This window comes from Mirounga angustirostris, unplaced genomic scaffold (genome assembly GCF_029215605.1).
Source record: "Mirounga angustirostris isolate CCGP_5_RB_7025 unplaced genomic scaffold, mMirAng1.0.hap1 SCAF_4, whole genome shotgun sequence".
NCBI classification, from domain to species: domain Eukaryota; kingdom Metazoa; phylum Chordata; class Mammalia; order Carnivora; family Phocidae; genus Mirounga; species Mirounga angustirostris.
In genome coordinates, this window is record NW_026991712.1 from 158,039,636 (window position 1) to 158,061,441 (window position 21,806).

General features: G+C 50.9%; 1 protein-coding gene across 7 annotated transcripts in view; it reads left to right on the forward strand.

Moving 5' to 3' along the window:
- HIVEP3 (HIVEP zinc finger 3) overlaps positions 1-21,806 on the forward strand; it is a 449,883-nt gene that overhangs the window by 345,284 nt on the left and 82,793 nt on the right. For all 7 annotated transcript variants that reach the window (XM_064589326.1, XM_064589332.1, XM_064589331.1 and 4 more), the window contains one exon: positions 12,873-13,070. The gene's annotated coding sequence lies outside the window, so the exon portion shown is untranslated. The remainder of the gene's footprint in view (positions 1-12,872; positions 13,071-21,806) is intronic.

Consider the following 21,806-nt stretch of genomic DNA (forward strand, 5'->3'; position numbering starts at 1 on the left):
GGGCTCCCTGCTTGGCAGGGAGTCTGCTTCTCCCTCTGACCCTCCTCCCTCTCATGCTCTCTGTCTCTCATTCTCTCTCTCTCTCAAATAAATAAATAAAATCTTTAAAAAAAAAAAAAAAAGAGTTTACAGTAGAATTTGGAAGACAGGACCCGTATGTCTTCAAAGGAATAACACAAAGCCATGGGTAACAAGCAGGAGAGTGAGGCCAGGAGAAGGGCCCTGAATCGCAGTCCTAGCTCCTTACCTTCTCTCTCTCACATACAGTCAGCCCTCACTGGGGGTCCTAGAGGAGGAGCCCCATAGCCAGAAGGGCATGGGAGACCAGCAGGAGGAACAGGGCATTGCCCTGTCTTAGGGGTGCAGAGTTTCTGTTGTCCTGGATTGGATGCCTGTGATGGCAGAAAGCGCTGGAATCGAGGCTTCTCTGCCTGGACAAAGTCCGGCTCATAGCATTGCCTATTGTCTGGAATGTTGGGCCTGGAAGGAGCCTGGCTTCTAGGAACTAGGAGTCTCCCTCCCACCAGCTCACTGTGGGGCTTTGCACCCTCACCTCTCTGGGTGTTTCTGGTTGCATGAAGAAAGCTCGCGGAACAGCACAGAGATAGGCGTGTATGGTTGTTTTGTTGAAGCGCCCTGTCTGTCGTGTGAGGCCCCAGGCAGCTGTGGGGTGATGACCTGGGGGCCGGTTCCACCTCTCCTACACCCCGGCTAAAGGGCTCCAGCCGTCCATGAGCTGCTCCCCTCCCTGTGAAAATTGAAGAAAAAGGAAAAAAAAAAGAACAGATATCGCAAGGGGTTTGAAATCCTTGGCTCATAAGGACATAGTAGTTGCCACCAAATGAGAGCATTCCTTCGAGGATCAGTAGGGCACCTCACTTCTTTGCAGAGTTGGAGACCCATCTGGGTTTTCAGGAGGAGCAGAGAAGGAGGCCTGGTTCTCTCTGTTTGTTTTTCTTTAATGGGGAAGAATTATTCTGGCTGGTAAATAATATCAGCTCCCTAGCAGGGAGTTAGAACAGAAGGGGTTCTTTAGAGATGGGCTTGTCTGGTCTTTGGTTTGGCAGATGGGGTCATGGAGTCCCTGAGAGACACAAGGGCCAGCAGCAGGCTCTTCTGGGTCCTGGGGCCAGAGAGGGACAGCAGGTTCCCTGGGAGAACCTTTTGGTTTAGGCGCACCAGGGACCTGCCAGTTTGGCAAAAATCAGCTGTTGCTTGTCCTGGAAAGTGAGCTCCTGGAGGTGGTGACATCAGAGGCGCCAGCCTGGAAGGCAGGCCAGTGGTCGTGTGCTTATTCCACACGCCAAGCACTGAGCTGAGCGCCGAGGACAGACAGTCCACGTTGTTCCTGCCCTCGAGGCACTGTCTGCGGGGAAGACAGACAGGCGGAAGGACAAGGAGCACGGGGTGGTATGGTTGGTGTTACAGCAAAGCTCTGGATGGAGGGTCAGGAGCGGGAGAGAGGGGAGTTCTAGCCAGCGGCGGGGCTGGGGCAGAAGGAGGCTTTGCCGGAGCTGAACTTTCAAAGGATGGGTGGGAGTTAGCCTGGTAGAGAAGGGGAGGGAGGACCCTCCCGAGAGCGGGGACATCGTCAACAAGGGTTTGAAGCCTGGGAAGAAGGCCTTGTGCTCAGGTAGTTGAAAGGCAAGGGGTGAGGGAGAGTGTCAGGAGAAGGGGGAGGCTGGACGGTCATGATGGCCCTGTGGGGAAGAGGCTCTCACCCCTCCCAGGGGAATCCGGATTTCTGAGGGCAGTCCGCAAGCATCAGAAGTGGTCACGGAGCACCGCACTGCGTGCCTCTTCCGTGATGCAGATGCCACTCGTCCCACGTGGAGAGTGGACCCAGTGACAGTGGGGTGGGGAGGAGCTAGCAGACTGCAGGCACTTGAGGAGCCAATTCCCTAAGAACCTGGCAGCATATGGGACGTGCGGGGAGGGGGAGAGGGAGAGGTCAGTGATCGTTCTTGGACTTCTTGGGATGCTTGGGTGACTTTCAAGACCCACACGCTGAGATTTAGAATCTGACCCTGGGCTTAGGGCTGCTCACCTGGGACTCAGCAGTGGAGACCAGGTTGGGGTGGGGCTGTGAGCCCCTTGCAGTCCCAGTCCCTGGGTGACAGCCCCATCTGCTGGTTCCCTCAAGAGGATCCAGGAAGAGTGTGTAGATGCTGTCAGGATGTTGATTCATCTTCACCAACACACCTACAGATATTTTCCCCTGTTACCCAGGGGTAGTAAATTGAGAGAACTCAGTGTTTATTCACTCATTTATTGTCACCAGTTATGTTCAAGGCTTTGTGAGTGATACAGAGATGAATCAGACACATCCCAGTCCTGTCCTCAAAGCTCGTGTGGTTTGTCTGTGATGCCGACAAGAATTAGTATATAACTTATTACACACACAGGGGAGAGGAGGTAAATGCCACAATAAAGAGACCAAATGCTGTAAATAAGAGATCGTTTCTGGCCAGGGAGGGTAGGTCATGAAGGGCTTCATGGAGGAGGTGGCATGTGAGCTGGGCTCACACGGGCGGATGTGGTTGGATTAGGCCACAGTGGAATGGAGAAAAGCATTCCAGACAGAGATTTGCATGGAAGGGAACATGAACCCTCTGAGCAGACATTTTGGCAAGAGCAGGGCTTTTGTATGGGAACATTGATGTCAGGGGCATCCTGGCATATTTGTGAAGGTGATCCCACATGTAGACCGTACCCTCCAGGAGGAACCACTGAAGGATTCGGGACAGGAAAGAGCAAGGAGAGAGCTGGGTGTCAGGGCAGTCTATCTGGCCTTATAGAGAGGGTGAGCTCAGGAGGACGGATCAGACCCTGTTACGTGTTGGTCCAGATGAGGGGACGGGCACTGGGTCTTAGCAAGAGTGACAGAAAAAAGAACTTCATCCACATTTATGGACACTTACTGAGGCTTTAGGCCGGGCACTGTTCTAAGAGTTTTATGTGCATGAACTGATCGAGTCTCCCCAACATCCAGCCAGGTAGGTGCTACTTTTATTCCCACTTTACAAACTAGTTCACTGAGGCCCAGAGAGGCTAGGTAAATAACCTGACCCTGGTCACACAGCTGGGAAGCAGAGGAGGAAGGATTCAAACCCAGGAGCTTGTGCTCTTAAATCCCACCAGGGAAATGTCTTCCTAATGGGACGGAGCAGATGAAAGGTAGCCCTGCCGGGGGTCGAGGCCGTTCCTCCCACCCACCGGTCACCCCGGAATAGTGGCTGACCCAGGCCCTCCACACCCCCGATCAACTGAGAAGGGCCCCACAGGCCTGACCCGGTTCACCGGGTCTAACAGCCTGCATCTAGGTGGTGACAACGTAAATAACGGATGGAGTGGAAACTCTCTATGGAAAAAGGTACCCACTCAAACAGCCACAGAGTCCAAAAAAAGGAAGAAGAACAGAGCAGACCCAGAAGGCTCTGTAGCAAACAATTTCCTTTAGCACAGCCCCTTCTGTCTGACTGAGCCCTTGAACTGGGGGGTGGGGGAGGGGCGGCACTGGGCAGGTGTGGGGGCAGGTTGGGACCAGAAGCTTGGCTTGGTCCCTGGCGGGTCCCGGGTCACCAGGCTTCCCCTGTTCGCTAAGGAGGCAGTCATGGTGGGGACACATGGCAACCACCCTCCAAACACACACATCCTGCTTGCTTCTTCCCAGTGGGCCTTAATTACTAACCCCCTCCTGAAGGTGGGCCGGCAGTTGAGGTTCTGCATTCCTTGGGGTCTCCCGGGATCTCAACCTCCTCTTCTTTTTCTTTGTCCTCTTGTTATGGGATCTGGAATCTTCTTCTTTTAGAAGACAGACATCCTTGTGAGTATCAGTAAAGCTAGATGATCAGAAATAACCAAAAGAGGAACAGCAAGAAGGTCATGTTTTGGCAAGTCGACTCTGTATTATTTAATTCTTACATGGCCCATTTTAGAGATGGGGAAACTAAGACCTGAAGTATTAAGTGGCACCTGAGGCTACATGGTGGCAGAGACTAGAGGTGCCCAGTTTTGTCTGCCACCATAGCCTGGGGCTGACCTGCTGTGCAAGGTTGCCCACCCATATCTCTGGTTTCTAAACCTCCATTCCCGTGGCTGTCACATGGTGGCGGGGGAGCCTGCCCGTAGCATCAGTGTGACAGCAAGGCAATGTAGGGACAACTTCAGTAGGCTCTCAACAAATGTTTCCTTGCCTACCTCTCCCTTCTGTCTTTACAAACTGGGGAAGATGTTATGAGCCCTTTTTGGGAGGAAGCAGCCCGAGTTTGGGGTTCCTTGGGAGAAAGGGCCATAAGCCCTGATATTCTGGCCCATCTTCCCTACTAGATCCGTGACACCTGAGGCAGGGGCCAGGTGTCTTCACCTTTGCACCCTGTGGTCTAGCCCAGTGACAGGAGGTGCCTTGTGGAAGGTCACTTAGCTGGATGCAGCGGGACCCCACGGGTGGGCCAATCCGGTGGGCTTTCTACTGTACCAGTGAGGGGAGACTTCTGGTGCAAGAGGGCCCCCACAAGGCGTGGCCAGGTATGGCAGGAAATAACTCCTCTACCCCTGGTCTGGGCCCTGGCAGCTCAGCACCTCGGGGTTTCGTCTGTACCTCCTCTTCCTGCCGCTCTCTAGTCTCCTGGACTCCTGGGCTGGGTGCCCTCCATGTGCCTCAGTGTCTCCCTTCCCTGCAGTGCCTGAAAACTGAATATTTCTTCTGCCTAATGCCAATACAGTTTAGGGGCCCGGATATTCCTGCCGATCACGAAACAGAATCCATTATCCTGCACTTGGCATTCCTCTTTTTCTGTCCTCAGTACAAATGGAAATGTATCACATCCTCTATTTTTAAAAACCCTGCTTTTACTGGAAAACATTTTCTGGGTATTCTCAAAGCATGTCTTGTCCATATCAAAGGCTCTGAGCTCCACTGCCTTTCTCCCTGTTCACTTTCCTTGTCTGGGACACCTCACTACTCCCTGGGAGGGAGCAGCCTCTGGTCTGGAGAAGGCAGCCAGGAGCCAAGAAGGATCCAGAAGTGGCCTCTGAGCTGCCCAGTGTAATGGCAGCATTCTCAGACAGAAGGGCAGGCATTTGAAGCAAAGGTGAATACCCCAGGAAAATGAGAGCCCCAAGCTTGGCCACAGGGAAGAAGGCAGGGAACCTTGCAGAGCCAACCCCGAAACAGGATCTGTAGGCGGCGAGATGGGCAGAAGAAGGGCAGCGTGGATGTTTTCCCACCGTAAGTGGAGAAGGGTGCCTCGTGCATGCTGATCCTGTGCCACATCTCACACAACACTGTCTCTTCTGATCTACACCACAAGCCCAGGCACGGGTGATGTTTTTCACTTTTTACTCATGATGAAAGTGAGGCTCAGAGAAGTTAAGTAATTCAGCTGAGGTCACACAGCTATTAATGGGTAAAACCAGGGTCTGAACCCAAGTCCTGCTGGTGTCTGGGCCAACATTCTGCACTACCAATGCTGCGTGGCGTGGGGTCAATGAGGCATGCCAACAATTCTCCCCATGTCCCCTCCCAGTTGCTCAGGAGCCCAGCATGACCCACCAAGATTATGCCATGTGGTTCTGCCATGTGTGTCCCAGTGTCTTGGACGTGCATGTTTTCTTGTCGACCCACAGCCATGATAGCAGAAATGAAAATACAAATGGAAAGATTCATCCCGCAATTCCCCACCCTTAGCAGATCAAACTCAGCTGAGCCACGTGCCAGCCCCATCTGCAGATGCCCCGTTCACAGTGGGGGGACAGGCTGTGTGTCAGGAAGGCAGCAGGGCCTTCCCTGGGAGTAGGGTGTGCAGTCCGGTGCTGGAGCCCCAGCCCCGTGGCTGCCTCACCAGCCCTGGGAAGATGCTGGCCCCTGCAGGCATCTGGGGGTTTTCTTTAACTCTTTCACCGCTGAACTTCCCCTACGGTGATGCCAACCCCAGTGCCCACACCGGATGTGGGGCGCCTTCCACCTGCCAGCAGAGGCCGTGCTGCACTGCTTTGGTTCCACAGGGAGGGTGGGGCGTGGGGAGGACAGCCCTCCCTCCCTCCCTCCCTCCCTGAGGTTTTGGGTGGGGCCTGCAGAGGAGCGGCAGAAGAGTCCTTCCTGCCCTGGGTGGGCACCACCTTGCAGATGGGCCCCTCTTGCCCTAATAGGGCTTCCCTGTTCAGCTGTGTTCTAAAGGGAAGACATTTTGATATCATTTTAAAATTACAATCCTTAATTTTTAAAAGTGATAAACATGCTTATTGTAAAAAAAAAAAAAAGATAAAAAGAACAGTCTAGAAATGTATAAAGAAGAAAATGCATGCTCCAAACCCTATCCCTTCGTAGTCCCACCCGTCAGAGGAGCTGACAGCTTGGTGTTTATCTTCCAGGTCCACAGCACCCACAGCTACACGGACAGTTGTATGTCTTGCGATGCTGCCTTTCCCCGTTTCTCACACCATTCCATTGACAGGAATTGTGTGCCGTAGCTAAGAGTAGGGGCTCCTGGGTCAGACACCCCAAAGATTACCACTTGTCAGGTCTCTTAGCCTTGGCTAAGCCTCGTGTGCAAAGTGGGGCCCCAGTCCTGCCTTCCATCCTGCAGGCTGTGGGGGAAGGGAGGGAGATTGCCCGGGAGAAGGGCTGAACCCCATGGTCAACACATAGTTCAAGCCACGAAGAGTCCTATTATTGGTAGGAGTGTATAATTATTTTTAATTAAGAAAAGTTATTGTCCCATTACTATTCCATTGGGTGGATTTGTCATCACTTACTTATTAAACCAGTTCCCTGCTGATGGATATTAAGGTTGTTTCCATGTTCACTGTTAAAAAATGTTGCTGCAGTGATCACATGTGTGGGTGCGTCTGTGTGTACGTTTGTGTAAGATGTGTATTTGTGTGTGCACTTGGGAAGCTGCTGGGTTGACATAAATTTCTTATTCTCTCCAGCACTGATGGTGACAATCGCTTTCCTCTTTGCCCATCAAATGGGGAAGAATTGATATTGACTTTAACTTATATCCCTTTAATTATTAGTGAGTCCAAGCATCTTTACATATCTTTATTAGACATTTTCATTTACTTTTTGTCAGAGAGGGAGGGGTGGATTTGCTTCTATGTTTTGTTTATTTCTTTAATCCAAATAAATTTGTGTACGTATGGGGCACGTACCCTATTTAAAATAGAATCCTCCACCTTCCCTCACTCTGTGTCCCATTTTGTTGCAAACCATTTATTTTACCTGTTGTAGGTTAACTGCTCATCCTCCCTGGCTAGAGCCGCAGATCCAGAAAGGCAGGAGTGTTTTCTGTCTTATTCACTGCTGAATCTCCAGGGCCTAGAACAGTGCCCAACACATAGTAGGCATTTAATAAATACTTGTTGAAGATGTCACAGCTTTCTTATTTAAAGAATCCATTCTTCCTCCACTATCATTCCGTCTTCGACAGCCTCTTCTGTCTCTTCTAACATCACTGCTGGGTCAGATTTCCTCCCTCTTCTTCACTTTTACAATTTATAGTCTTCTAGGAAATGATCGGTTTTCAAATTCATTGACATCAAGTGACGTATTAATTTCTCTTGATTTTTTTTTAAATTGTTCGCGTACATGTTTGCATCGCCCTTCTTAACCATTGTTTGCGATTTGGCTCTTTGCTGCCGCTCAGATTAGCCAGCGGTTTGTCCCTGTTGCTGGTCTCAGTGAACCAGTCTGTAGCTGTCCATGTCTTTTGTGGTGGTTGCTGTGCTTTTTTCATTCTCTTACTGATAGACTATTTTGTTTATTCTCCCCCTTTTCTCAGCCTCTTGGGTTAGATGCTTAATTGATTTGGTTTCCGTCTTTCTTTTATCATAAAAGCATTTAAGGTCTGTATCTCCCTCCAAAAGCAGTTTGGTTACATTCCCCAGATTTTTAAAAAGCAGGGTTCTCAATGTCGCATATTTATAAATATCCTACAATTATAGTTTTGCGCCTCTTTGACTCCAGTTGTTTAGAACAGCATTTTTAAATTGTGTGCATAGTTTACTTTTTTTATTTTTTGCTGCTTGTTAATTTCTAGTTCTGTTGCATTGGGAACGGGAGATTGTGGTATACATGTTGGAATTTGAGATTTTCTTGTAGTCTGCTACAAGGACATTTGAGAAAAAGATGTTTTCTCTGCTTCTTGCATCTAGATGAAGTTAAGCATTCAAACTATGTCTTCAAAGCCTCCATACTTTTCTTTGGCAGTTACTTGTACCATCAGACTTAGAGTAGTGTGTTTAAGACCTATATTGTTCTGTATGTGTCTTCTCCTTGTGGTCCTAAAACTATATTATTTCATATATTTTATGGTTCTGTGGTTCAGGGTGAAGGTAAGGTTCATGATTTTTGTGACTTCATGGAGAAACAGACCCATTAGCAATCTAAAATGTCCCATTTTATTCTATTTAACATTTTGGCATTTTGTCGGATATTAATATTAACTTTCCTACCTTGTTTTTGTTACCGTTTTGCTTGTTATGTCTCCTTGCCATTTTTTGAGTTCAACCTGTGTCAATTTGTTTTAAGTGTATCACTTCCAAACAGCATATGGCTGGATTTTTTTCCCATTCAACCTAATCTCTTATCTTAAAATAGAATAATTTAATTTAGTAACATTTATTGATATGTTTTGGGCTTATTTTATGTCTTTTCATTAAGATACTTTTTCCTTTCCTGTCTGGCTGTCCCTTTCCTAATGCTTAATTAACTGAATTAATTAATTGAATTTTTTGTCCCCCTGCCCACTCACACACAGTGGTTAAAACGTCTATATCTTATTTCATTTTCTAGAAATGGTTACCCTTAAATTAAGAAATTAAAACCCATGCTTCTTGATTAATGTCAAGAATTAAATGGTATCTAATTCCCAATGAGATGAGCCCATTATTATCAACATTGGCTTAGATCTGACTGTACATTTTTCTACTTTATTGTTCATCACTGTTTCCTGTGTATCCTGTCTTGTGCTCTCTTGAATTACTTATTCTGATACAGTTTTTATTTTATTGTAGTAATTCCTTGAGTAATTGTTTTAAGAAGAGATAAGTGGGTGGCATGCTATTTTTAGTACTTCTCTCTTTGGCTTTGAGAGGGGGCGGAGTAACGGATCTTTTAACCCTTTTTCCTCAGAGCTCTGCAGTCTTTGTTGCCCTCTGGCAGTTAATGATGAGGACGTCAAGTCCAATGTCAATTTGATTCTCAAAATTTTGGGACAAAAGCTGCTCACTTGGGTAAGGGGCAACATCACCTCCATGGAGCTTTGGCATCTCCAGAGAAGGCAGGCAAAGTCGGGATTTGCTGAGGATTGAAAGTCTCCTTGAAAATGGATACGTCAATGTGGAGCTTCATCAGGATCGTGCAAGGAATACAATCCAACAGGCTGGGACTGAGGGAAAGAGTGAGGGGGAATTTTGAGGCAAGGCAAGGGACTCAAAGAATCTTAGGATACAAACTATTGATTGACGGACTGATGGATCCTGCAGGAGGTTTCTGTCATGAGCAGTCAAGCCATCTGTCAGGGCTAGAGTCTCCTGGAAGAAGAGGGCTGCTAATGAAGACGGTGAGGTGTGGGGCAGGTGGTTTCTGTCCTCCTCTCCTTCCTACTTTGGTCTCTTTGGAAACCCAAAGGATTCACTCATTATCCTTGGATTTCAGTAATTCCAGCCAGCGGGCCCTGCCCCCAGCTCCCACTGCCTCTGAGCAGGATTCCCTGGGGATTTGGCAGGTGGGCCTTTGCCTGCCCCCGGTGGGTGAAGCTGGCTTAGCTTTGATTCGATTTTCTATCATTCCTCCTTGTCTGCTTTTCCTCAGACTTGCTGGCCAGCTGGTGCTACCCGAGAGATGTTCTTACTTGAACATTTCTCTTTATTTCACTGGTGTTGAGGGGAGAAGAGGTAAACACATGGGCTCCGTTTGCCGTGGAGAACCTCAGGTGTGTGTAACATTTCCTGGTGATCCGGATGCAGGTGTGTCCGCCCGGCTCTCTCACCTGCTGCTGGAGGGCAGGAGTGGTGCTCGAGAGGTGCTGGCCCCACTGGTGGGGTTGGGGGCGGGGGGCAGTGGCTACCTTCCTCCACCTGATCCGGTCCTCCCCTCCAGCCACACCTCTGGTCCCGACCGCATTACCTCACTGATTAAAATGATTTGGTGGCCTCACTCCACTGTGAGATCGAGTCCAGGCCATTCAGTATACCAGGTTCTCCCCCTGATCAGCTCTTGCCCCCTCATTTCCAGCCATACAGGCAGCATGCAACTTGTCAAACATTCCACCACTTTGGGGTCTCCTGTCTACCTACACTTCTTACCATTTGAAATACTCTCTCTTTCTCTCATACATTCAGACACCATCAGAATTAACCACTCTTTTCTTTATGCCTTCAGGGTGTAGTTAAGCTTCTAACCCGAGACTCTGTGCGTTCCTTCGTTCCTGGCCCCTTCCCCCACCATTGTGGTCCCCTTGAAGGCAGGGACTGAATCTTGAGTCTTTCGTGCCCAGCACTTACTACTGGGCTTGACCCAAAATAGGTGCTGCATGCGTTATCTGTTCAATGAATGAGCCACCCAGTGAGGTTCTACAGAGAATTGTTCTACACCAACGGTGCGTGAGACCCTGTCCCAGTCTCCAGGGGTGGGGAGTGGCTTGGACTGAGCCCGCCAAGGTGTGAGCAGTCACAGGGCCTGCAAGACTCCCAGAGTCTCTGTGCATAGCAGGCATTGTTATTTATCTTTTTTTTTTTTTAAAGATTTTATTTATTTATTTGAGAGAGAGAGAGAATGAGAGACAGAGAGCATGAGAGGGAAGAGGGCAGAGGGAGAAGCAGACTCCCTGCCGAGCAGGGAGCCCGATGCGGGACTCGATCCCGGGACTCCAGGATCATGACCTGAGCCGAAGGCAGTCGCTTAACCAACTGAGCCACCCAGGCGCCCCCATTGTTATTTATCTTAAGAGGCACCACAAATGTACTCTGGGTATTGTGGGGAGGCAGGACTTACGTCCAGTTGTCGGGGGGCTGGCTGAGCATTTTGAGGAAAGACGGGCAGGAGTTGGCCCGGTAGGCATGGTTGTGAGGGGGAGGGCGGTAGCAGTAGCCAAGGCTCAGAGTTGGGGAATTGTGGCCTGTGTTCAGAGGATGGCATGTTTTAAGAAATGAGTGCTTCCAGGGCGCCTGGGTGGCTCAGTCGTTAAGCGTCTGCCTTCGGCTCAGGTCATGATGCCAGGGTCCTGGGATCCAGTCCCACATCAGGCTCCCTGCTCGGCGGGAAGCCTGCTTCTCCCTCTCCCTCTCCCCCTGCCTGTGTTCCCTCTCTCACTGTGTCTCTCTCTCTGTTAAATAAATTAAAACAAAAAAAAATCTTAAAAAAAAAAAAAAAAGAAATGAGTGCTTCCACACGGGGAGGGATGGAGCACAGCTGTTTGTATTAATAATTGAGATCTATCAGAGCCGGGTGGTTGATGAACACCAAGGAGTGGTGAAAAATTCAGATGCTTTGGACGACAGAATCGGGAGATGATAGACGGAGGCCCTGTGTGGTCATGTGATGCTGCCCTGGGGTGGGGGGCGGGGTGGCTGGATTCTAGAGCAGCAGGTACAGCGGCGAGGGGACAGCACGGTGGCTTTGGCTACATGCACGCTCTGGAGGAATCCGCAGTGGGATGTGGTTGCCGGAAGACTAATTCTTCCAAGGCTGTGCTAGTAAAAAGCACAGTGCCCCAGAGAAGGAAGGGGACAGTGCCCCAGGCTCGTGGGCAGGTTACTCCAGACCTAGATCACTGGGCACGCTGTGGGACCATGAACGCCGAATCGTGAGAACCCTGGGAGGCACTTGCCATTCTTAGCAAGTTGACTAATAAAAACTGGTGCTCGCTCATTCATCCACTGACCGGTAATCATGGTTGAGCCCCTGCCCTAAGCCAGACCGCCTTTGGCCTTGAATGCGCTGTTCAGTGATTTGGGGAGTACAGTGTACTCTTGGGTCTACTTGTTGGATTCAATTTTCTCCCAGGCCTGAATATAAATCACTTGTGCTGGTGGTATTGGTTTTCCCTCACTGTAAAACAAAGCATCTCAAACTGAGTGGCACTCATTTCTTAGCTCACGGTTCTAGAGGTGGGGAGCCTGGTACAGAGAGGCTGGATTCTCTGCTCAGGGATGAAATCAAGGTGCCTGTGAGCTGAGCTCTCATCCTGAGGCTCGGGGGAAGGTTCTGCTTTTCCAGGCTCATTCACTTGTTGTGGGAATCCAGGTACAATCCAAGATTCCAGGTAGGACTCAGGTCCTGTTTTCTTGCTGGTTGTCAGCAGGGGGCCGCTCTCAACCCCGAAAGGTGGACCCCAGTCCTTTCCACATGCCCTTCCATCTTCAAGGCAGCAAACTTACAAGTCAAATCCTCCTGATTCTAATCTCCATAACTTTCTCTTCTGCTACCAACCAGAGAAAATTCTGCTGTTAAAGGACTTTTTTGGTTAGGTCGAGCCCATGGAACCATCTGTTTTGAGATCAGCCATGCCCTATAACATAACCTAATTATGAGAGTAAAGTGCACCATATTCACGGTCCTGGGGATTATGCAGCATGCATGCACCAGGGGGACAGGAAACCTTGAGGGCCATCTTGGAATTCTGCCTACTTACTGGTGGAGAAATAGGGGCTCTGAGAAGTTAGGTGCCATGGGCAAGATACAAGAGGGCACAAGGGCCACCTCGCCATGCTGTCTCTCCAGGGGATGTGGGGATCTAGCCCAGGACAAGCAGCTTGGGAGGCGCTGTGGGGGCCTAGGCCTCCTGCAACCAGGCAGAGATTGTTCTGTGTCTGAGGAAGTTGACCAAGCAAACTCTTTGACCGTACTTTTCAACCGTCCCCTGCAGGATTCAAGGCACCAACCTGGCAGCCTCTAACTAGTTCATGGCGGAGCCTCAAGAGATACTGGCCAGGCCAGCTCTCCCTTCCAGAGGGCAGAGCAGAGCATGAGAGGAAGGCCACGCAGCAGAAGTGGACATGAACGCTGGTTTCCAAAGAGAACAGTGTTTTAGTTTTGGTCATCGAAAGTGGTGCCTTCAGCACAGGTAAGAAATGGGCTGTCGGGTGCCTGGGTGGCTCAGTCGGTTAAGCGACTGCCTTCGGCTCAGGTCATGATCCTGGAGTCCCGGGATCGAGTCCCGCATCGGGCTCCCTCCTCGGCAGGGAGTCTGCTTCTCCCTCTGACCCTCCCCCCTCTCATGCTCTCTCTATCTTATTCTCTCTCTCAAATAAATAAATAAAATCTTAAAAAAAAAAAAAAAGGAAAAAAAAAGAAATGGGCTGTCATTGAATATGCTTGCTGGGGGCACCATTTTGGTCTTTTTTGCATGAGCTTGGTATTCCTCTTTCAAATTATTATTATTATTATCATTATTATTATTATTATTATTATTATTATTATTATTATTATTATTATTATTACCTTCCTTGAGCCTCTGTGGAAATGGGAAATCCTCAGGACTTCCTTGGCCAGGAGTAGAGACCTTGAGGGCCAGGATTTTTCCCTGCCCCACCTCATCTCCCCCAGTTGTCTTCCTAGTTCCTCAGTTTCCCTTCTGTCCCTGGCAACACCTCTTCTCAAGATATCAAAGCCCTCCCCACACGCCAGCCCACACTCCAGAGGGCCACCGTCTTCTCTGCCCCCCTCTCCGCCTGCCCCTCTGATGGCTCTGGCCTGAGGAGCCCCCTGGCCACCCCCTCCCTACTCAGAGGAGCATAGTGGGTGTTGAAGACTGAGCTGCATCTCTTCAGGACCCTCCCTGTGGTGAGGAATTGGAAGGATGTCGGGTTCTCAGGCCTGGCTACACGTTAGAATCTTCCAGAAAGTTTTTAAAAATTCCGGTAGCAGCGCCCCAACCTCCAGAGATGCTGACTGAATGTGCCTGGGGAGGGGCCCTTGCATCGGTAGAGTTGTCTATGTGTCTATGTAGTTGGCTCTTCAGGTATGTGTTGTGGTTCCAGGTTAGGTTCAGGTGGTGGTTCAGGTTAGCTATGTGGGGTTAGAGCTCTTTGGGCTGGGAATGTGTCTTTGGATGTTTTGTCTGGCTTTGGGGTATATCAGAATCACCTAAGTAGGTTGCAGGGGGTAGATTCCCCGGCCCACCCATGTTCTCTGAACCAGATTCTCGGGATTGGGGTTACAGGAATCTGTATTTTGATTCAGATGCAGCCAATGTTTGGGGGCTCCAGGGCCTCTTTCTTGGAGCTCTGGTGATGCTCACCCTGTGTTTGGGTCTTTGCGCTTGGCTATGAGTCCCCAGGGGGCTTGGCAGCCTGGGTGCCATGAACGCTGCCTCATCCCCTTCCTCCACGTGCCTTCTTGCTTACAGAGAGGAGGGCAGGGCCTCAGGCAGCTCTCTAAGATGGCATCACTGTAACTGCCTGAACCACGGGGTGGCTGGGCCCAGGCCTCTGCCCACAGCTCAGACGCACCACATGGGTCCACTAGACCCAGGCCGTGACCAGGGCTTTCCAGCCGAGGTGGAGGAAGCACCCCTGGATTCTGAGGAAGAAGGACTGAGCATCTGTGCCTCCCTCTGAGAGGAGAGGTTTGATGGGGTGCTTCATAGTGGAGACGCTGGATCTTCCTGAGTTCAAATCCCAGCTCCGGCACTTACCGGTTTCGTGAGGCATTTGCTATTTAGGAGGCAAGTTGCTTGGTCACCTTGCCTCATCCTTCTCGCTTGTAAATGAGAAAGGGCTGGTGCCTGCCACACAGTTGCTGTGCAGATACAGGGAAGGCCCCTAGAATGGTGCTGGACACATAGCAGGGACTTCCCCAGGTGGGAGGCAGCTCTTCTGACTCCTGCAGGTGGGTCGGCCAGCTCTCTGCCCTCCTGGCTGCTGCAGGGGGATGCCGGGGGATATGGAGGGAATACACACACATGGCTTCTAAGCAGCTGATATGGCCATCTGGTCCCCAAGGGCCAGAGGGAAGTAAAGCGACCAACACCATGTATGGGGCCTGGCACTTTATAGACGAGCCTGAGTACCACTCAGACCCAAGGGAATCTTGGTTCTGGCATCCTTCTTGCAGAGATAAGGAAACCGAGCACAGAGAGGTTCAGTGATTTAAAGCTGGTCACACCACGAGAAGGAGCCTAGCCTCGGGCCACAAAAGACCCAGCACTATCTTCTCCACCAAGATGCTTCCTGAAGAAAAGCAATAACAGCTTCAAGAATGACCCTTTCCCAGGAGTGTCTACATTTTAATAGGAATTAGTAGCACCATAAGGAATGGGTCCCCTTCCTTGGTACCCTGGGATATCTCACACCTCAGTTGAGCGGCTGTTTCCTTCTGCATATGTCACAGCCTTTGTGGGTCTCCTCTGCCAGTGGTCTCAGGGCACTGGGTTTATTTAGCTAGGTGTGCAGGAAATACTTGAATCTGGCTGGAAACAGAAACCTCTGAGGGTTGCAAGAATAGATATGGGAGGACCATCAAGGGAGTATGGGGCGGGGGTGTGGGCAGGGGGGTGGGGGGATCCTCCCCAGACCTGGCATTTGACCTCCCCTACTTCACTGCTAAATTCTCCTTTTGTCTATGTGGGCTGTGCTAGCTGCATGGGAGACTCGCTAAAGGATGGGACTGGTCTAGAGGGAAATGAGCCCCGTCAGTTCCAGCAAGAAATCTGGTCCCCGCCCCTTCCTGTGTTCTCCCTGGGGGAATAAAAGCCTCTGTGATTAATGGGGTGCTGACTCAGGGCTTCTGGAGCGTCCAGGTGCTCATGGACCCGCGGCTGGCAGAGCCTCCGCCAGCCGCCATGGAGGGGGCTGGAACAGATCACACCTGAGGACGGTAGAGGGCTCAGGCCTGGGCAGGTGGGTGTGCCAGGTAGGAGCCAGCTGCATGCCGGCCTTCGGGGGGCATTGCTGACTCCCCTGTGCTGCGGAGGCCCATTCACACATGTGAGCTTGGGAACGGCTATGTTTGAGATTATTCGAGGACAGGGAGATGCGGAGTCATGCCTCCCACTTTACTAGGGCCCTGGACCGGGGCTCTCTCCAGACTACACCTGATTTCTGAGTAAGTCAAGATGAACCTAATTTGAAAACAGGCTGTAAAGCATTTTCTCAGCAGCTAAGCTCTCTGCTAGTAGTTTGCCAACTTCTGTGGTCTTAGAAGCCATTGTTAAAAGTCAAATCCTCCATGGAATGCCAATAATATAAAACAGATTCAAGTGGTTGTTTATTAATATACATTTATCATTTAAATTCAAAATTTTGACGTCTATTTATAATGAAAGCCCATCAATAAACACACTGAAATCTCAGAGTCTAGATCAGGGATTGACAAACTCCTGCCCGTGGGCCTAATCCAGGCTGTTGCCTGAGTTCTGTATATAAAATTTTATTGGGACAAAATCATGCCATTTATTTCCACATTATTTCTGGCTGCTCTCCTGCTCTGATGGCAGAGATCAGTAATGGTGACAGACTTCCTCTCCCGCAAAGTCAAAGGTATTTACTCTTTGGTCCTCTATACAATTTTGCTGGCCTCTCTTCTAGATAACCATTTTATCGCTTACCAACTATGACATCTAACATGCTTTCTTACTTCTGTTTTGTTTGGCTTGGTTGCGCAGTATTAAGAAAATTCTCAGTCATATCTATACGATGATGTGAATGGTACCAGACTTCTGACAGCTTATCTTCAGCCCAGGATGATCTTCAGTTCGATGTTATGTGGACACTGGGGAAGGAGCAGAAGGGAATTCTGGTCTGTATCACTGACAGTTATCAAGCGACTGCTTGAGTCCCTTCTTATGACAACACTCAGACAGGAAGCCCACAATCAGTGATGACGTTTTTGTGATAATCCACATACCGTATTCTCATATCACGGAAAGTTTGAGAGCGTACTTGTTTGTGTGGTTTCATGTGAATGTGTGTAGTCCCGAATTTAAGAAGCAGCAACATAAAGATGCCCAGTAAAGGGCTCCAGTCTTTCTAGTTGAAGACGTATTTTAATACCAAAGTTCAAGATCTACCCAGGCTTTTGTCTGAGTTCTGCACAAACCAAGGTAAGCCGGCCACCCCTACTGTGTGTACTTGGCGTGTTACTGCGATGTGCCATAGAACACGTTTGAATGTGCAGACCCATTTCCCATGGCAGTCTTATGTAGGAGGAGTCATACTATAGTTTTGAAATAAAATTCTCGAGTGACATTTGAAGAACCTCTGAAACACCTCATGGAACCCCATTTGAAAGACACCCCTTCAGCAGATACTGGTGGTTCTCATTTCTGTGCTTTACGGAGCCAAGGATGCTGGGGCTGAGAGGCAGAGGGGGAAGGTGTGGAAGGCGGGGGCGCAGGGTCATGCTGTTGACGGTGGGAGAGGGTCACAGGGCAGGGGGGCAACTCAGTGCTGGAAGAAGTTCTTGGGAAACAGTGAAGCCTCCTGGGCTCCTGCCAACACGGGGCTGTCTCCTGACGATTGTTGATGACCTAAACACTTCTCCCAGGGCTGCCCTATTGACTTCCAGCCATCAGCTTGGGAGAAGAGGTCTGGAAGAAGGTGGGGAGAGTAGATGATGTGCAGAAAAATGCGAGCCATGGGAGCCGGGGGATATGGAGGGAATACACACACATGGCTTCTAAGCAGCTGGCAGAGACCCCTGCAGCCACTTGGCAGATCCAGGTGCGGGCCAGGGGAGAGGGAGCAGGACGGCAGAGGGGACAGCCGGCTCAGCATGCCAAGCGTGACCTGGATGGGGACCAATGTCCCAGACAGGTGGTGGCTCGGGTTGGGCAGTAGCTTTGGGCATTCGAGGCCCGCAGAGTCAGGAATATAACCCAGGAGTCCTGGCTCCCAGGCTGCCTGCCTTCCCTAGTGGGTGCCGGGAAGAGAGGGGCCGGCCCCGTGTCTTCGGGAGACTATGGGCTGGAAAAGGCCTCTCAGGGATAAAAAAAAGCACCAGTTCTTTCTTTCTGAGGTTTTGCTGCTCACCCCATCGAAAAAGAACATTTTTAGATTTTAAAAGGGTGACCTCATTTTTTTTTCTTATTTACATAGCCCTGTTTGTTTATATAGTCCTTTAAAAATAGCGAACGTGTGCTAAGCTTAGGGCTCTCTCCCACCACCAGCGGCAGAGCCACGGTGTGGGGAGAAACACCTTTTTATCTAAGAGAGGGGCAGCCTTGTTTCCAAGGACAGATGGGAGCAAAACGGGACAGGTAGGAAGTTTCGTGGTTTTTCGTGTCGCTTTTCCAAAATAGCCACACTCCTGCCTCCCACTTCCTGCCTGACTCGACTCAGGGAAGATTTTCTCCTGTAGAGGGTTTGTGTTCTGTGAATTCTCAGGGAAGCTCAAAGGGATCTGTCAACCAGCAAACATGCTTGAGCTTGGCACTGATGGCCCCCTTGAGTTTGGCGCTGGGTTTGCATTCTGGCTCCGCTGCCTACCAGCTGTGTGACCTTGGGCAAGTTGCTTCACTTCTCTGTGCCTCATCTGTGAGACAGGGAGAACAACACAAACTGCAGTTGCTGTGCAGAGCAGACGAGGGAATACGTGTAAAGGGCTTAGCCCAGTGCAGGCACAGGCGACTCTTAAGAAATCTCTTGATAAACAATAGCAGTGGTATCATATCCACCCCCCACCTGGACAGTTACACTAACCTCCCAACCGCCCGCCTTCCCTTCCTGCCAGCTTGTCTGCCCCAGCCCCTCCCTCCATTGTCCCAGAGGGATAGGAAGATAAAAATCTGACCGTGCTGTCCCCTGCTTAAAATCCACCGGTCCTTTCCCACGTGCATGGCAGCGAGCAGCAACACTTTTTTCCGAAATGGCCAGATAGTAACTATTTTAAGCTTTGCGAGCCACACGGCCTCTCTGGCACCTGCTTCCCTCTAGTATGCTGCGTGCAAGCAGCCATGGACAGTGTGTAAAGGAATGGGCGTGGCTGTGAAACTTGATGTACAAGAACAGGCGGCGGGCTGGCTCTGCCAACCCTTGACCCACAGGATGAGCCCGGCTCCTCAGCTCAGCTTCCCCAGCCCAGCCCATTCCCGTTCTCCATCCCTCTCCCTCCTCCTCCCCAACTCGGTGCAGGAGGGACTCCTCACACTTTAATCCTTTACCCTGAGTTCTTTCCTTCTGGATTCTCCTTCTCTGCCCTCCCCCGCCCCCCGCCATCGCCTCCCCCATGACATCAGGAACCTTTGCTCTGGGACCCTGCGATACCCTCTCTGTATTTCTACTCTGGGCAGGTATGCAATTACCCTCTGTTTTTGCTACACAGGGGGCATCCCTCGTGCAGGAATTCTGCCCCTCCTCCTTTGTGTGCCCCTGCGTGTGTGTTTAGGTGTTTATAGATGCTCAGCAAGCATTGTTGTTGAACACAAAGATCTGTAGGATGGACAGTGGCCCTCAGGGAGCTTACAGTCTGGAGAGGAAGCTCGGATGTGAGCTGGTGAGAAGCCAGCCAGCAACCCAGGAGGGGCAGGGAAATGACAGGGAATGTGCCCACTGGGGTACCCACGATAAGGTGTTTCTGACCTTTATGGAGGAAGGAGAAGTCATTTAAGTTGGACCTCGAAGGGTGGGAAAGAGACTTGCAGAGAGAGGGAGCTCGGGAAGGCTTTCTGTGCTGGGGAAATGGCAAGAGAAGAATTCTGGGTTCAGGCTGGTGAGCAGACGGACCAGCCTGGTGACTGTGAAGGGCCCTCCTGCGAGAGACTGGGACCTGTGCCTGGAAAGCAGGATGGGGTCTGCTCAGGGACTGGGGGGATGGAGAGGGAGTCTGAACTTTATCTCGTGAGCCAGAATTTCTCCAAGTGTGGTTCACAAACCATCTCCCTACAACAGAATCGCCTGGAGTGTTTCTCTAAAATGCAGATTCTACGGCCCAATCTCAGGAGGCAGGGAGGGGGGATAAGGCCATGGTCTGTAGGAAGAAGAAGGCTGCAGGATGGTTGAAGGTGATGATCATAAGCATTCTTTAGATTGACATCACCTGTGAGTGTCACCGCCAGGCTGGGGGGAAGAGAAGCAGGAATGGATAATCTTCCCTGAGAGCAGAGAAGGACACCAAAGCTCAGATAAGGCAAGTTTTGCCCAAGATCACTCTGTAACTTACTTGCAAATGTGGGACTGGCTTCCTCTCACAATTTCAGGCCTGGGGTGGTCCTGGAGGTTCCACTGAGGGCGGAGGGACAGGCATGGTGAATGTCCCCAGACCCCAGCATAGCCTGTCACACAGGGTGCTTGCTCAGTAAGTGTTGAACCAATGAGGGAATGGCTAGGAATGGATGAATGGGTGGTATGGGGGCAGAAGAGTGGGGTTGTGGGGTGCTTTTGAGACTGCAAGCCTGGGAGTGTAGGAGAATGGCTCCCCCAGAGGGAGAGGGGAAGCGATGAGGTGGGTGCTTAAGCATATGGAATTCGAGAGGCCAGCGGTTGTCCAGGCTGAGCCGTCGCCACTGGAGACACGGGCCTGGGGCGTTCCGGGGCAGGACAGTGATGTGTGCATCTGTGGGAGCTGCTCATCAGATGGGGTGAGAAATGCGAGCGAGACATGCAGGGGATTAAGGACCGGAGCCTGAGGGATGCACACACGCCCCTAGAAGAAAAGGCTCTGGTGTAAGAGTCTGACAAATGTGCGGAGAGCGGAGTCAGTATGGTCTGGGGCCCACTGGGAAGAGAGGTGTCCGCAGCCAGTCACCCGGGAACATGGTTAGGGCCCCTCTTTAGAATAAAACCGGCCAACCTCAAAGAAACTGTGCCGTGGGTAAATAAAAATGTCAATCAAAATAAAACCGAAATCACGAGTCTCTGTTTGCTGGAGATTTGTGCTTCCGACCAGCGTAGCTGCAGGTGTGGGAGAGCAAGTGCGAGCTGGAACCGCCTGTGCCACCTGTCGGGACAAGCCGTTCTGTCTCTGCCTGGGTTCTGGCTGGCGGGCTTCCTTGGGATCGCTTTGTGGCTCCCAGCCTTTGTCTCCTCTCCTGGGTCTATCTTAGCTCCTGCCCCTTCCCTTCCACCTCTCTCTTAATTCACCCCGCAGATATTTATCCGCGGGAATAAAGCTCTGTGCAGAGGAGCTCAGCGGAGGCCCCCAAGCCCGGCGGGGCCTGTGAGTCTCCCACTGGAGAGCTTTTAAAGTGATAGAGAGGTTTGGGGACTTGTAGACTCAAGGTACCCGAGAGCAGGGCAGGGCCGGCCGTGCCTCAGTGGCACCTCTCTGTGGCTGCCTCTGGGAATCGGCTTTTCTGCAGCAGCCCTGCCTGGGCCGGGCTGAGGAGGCACTGACGCCCGGGTCTGGCGTCCCCCCCCACCCCCCATCAGGCCCTAAGCATAGAGCCTCTCAGCTGGCCTCCCTGGAGCCTTCAGAGCCTCTCCTTCCATTGACCCTGCCTGTGCAACCAAACTCGTCCCCTCCCCCCACTCCTGACTCACGTGGGCTCTGGCACAGCAACACGAGGACCGCCATCACTGTCATCCATCCTCAGAGATGGATCCTCCTTAAAACCAGCCATGCCTAACCCGAAGGTGCCACATACCATTCTAGGTGACAAGATGCAGATTCCTACCTCTTGGAGTTCCACTGTGGTAGGGGAAATAGACACCCATTTTGTCCCCTTGCCACAGACTGTATATTTTATATTATCTGTAAAATAAATAGGCAGGTGTTATCTTGTACTCCTGTGAAGTACCTTATGTGTGGCGAGGTGAGCCAGGAAAGACAAGGAACCAGGCAGTCAGGGTGGGCCTCGGAGGGTGGCATTTGAGCGAAGACCTGAGGGCTAAGGGAGTGAGCACCGTGCTCTCTGGGGAAAAGT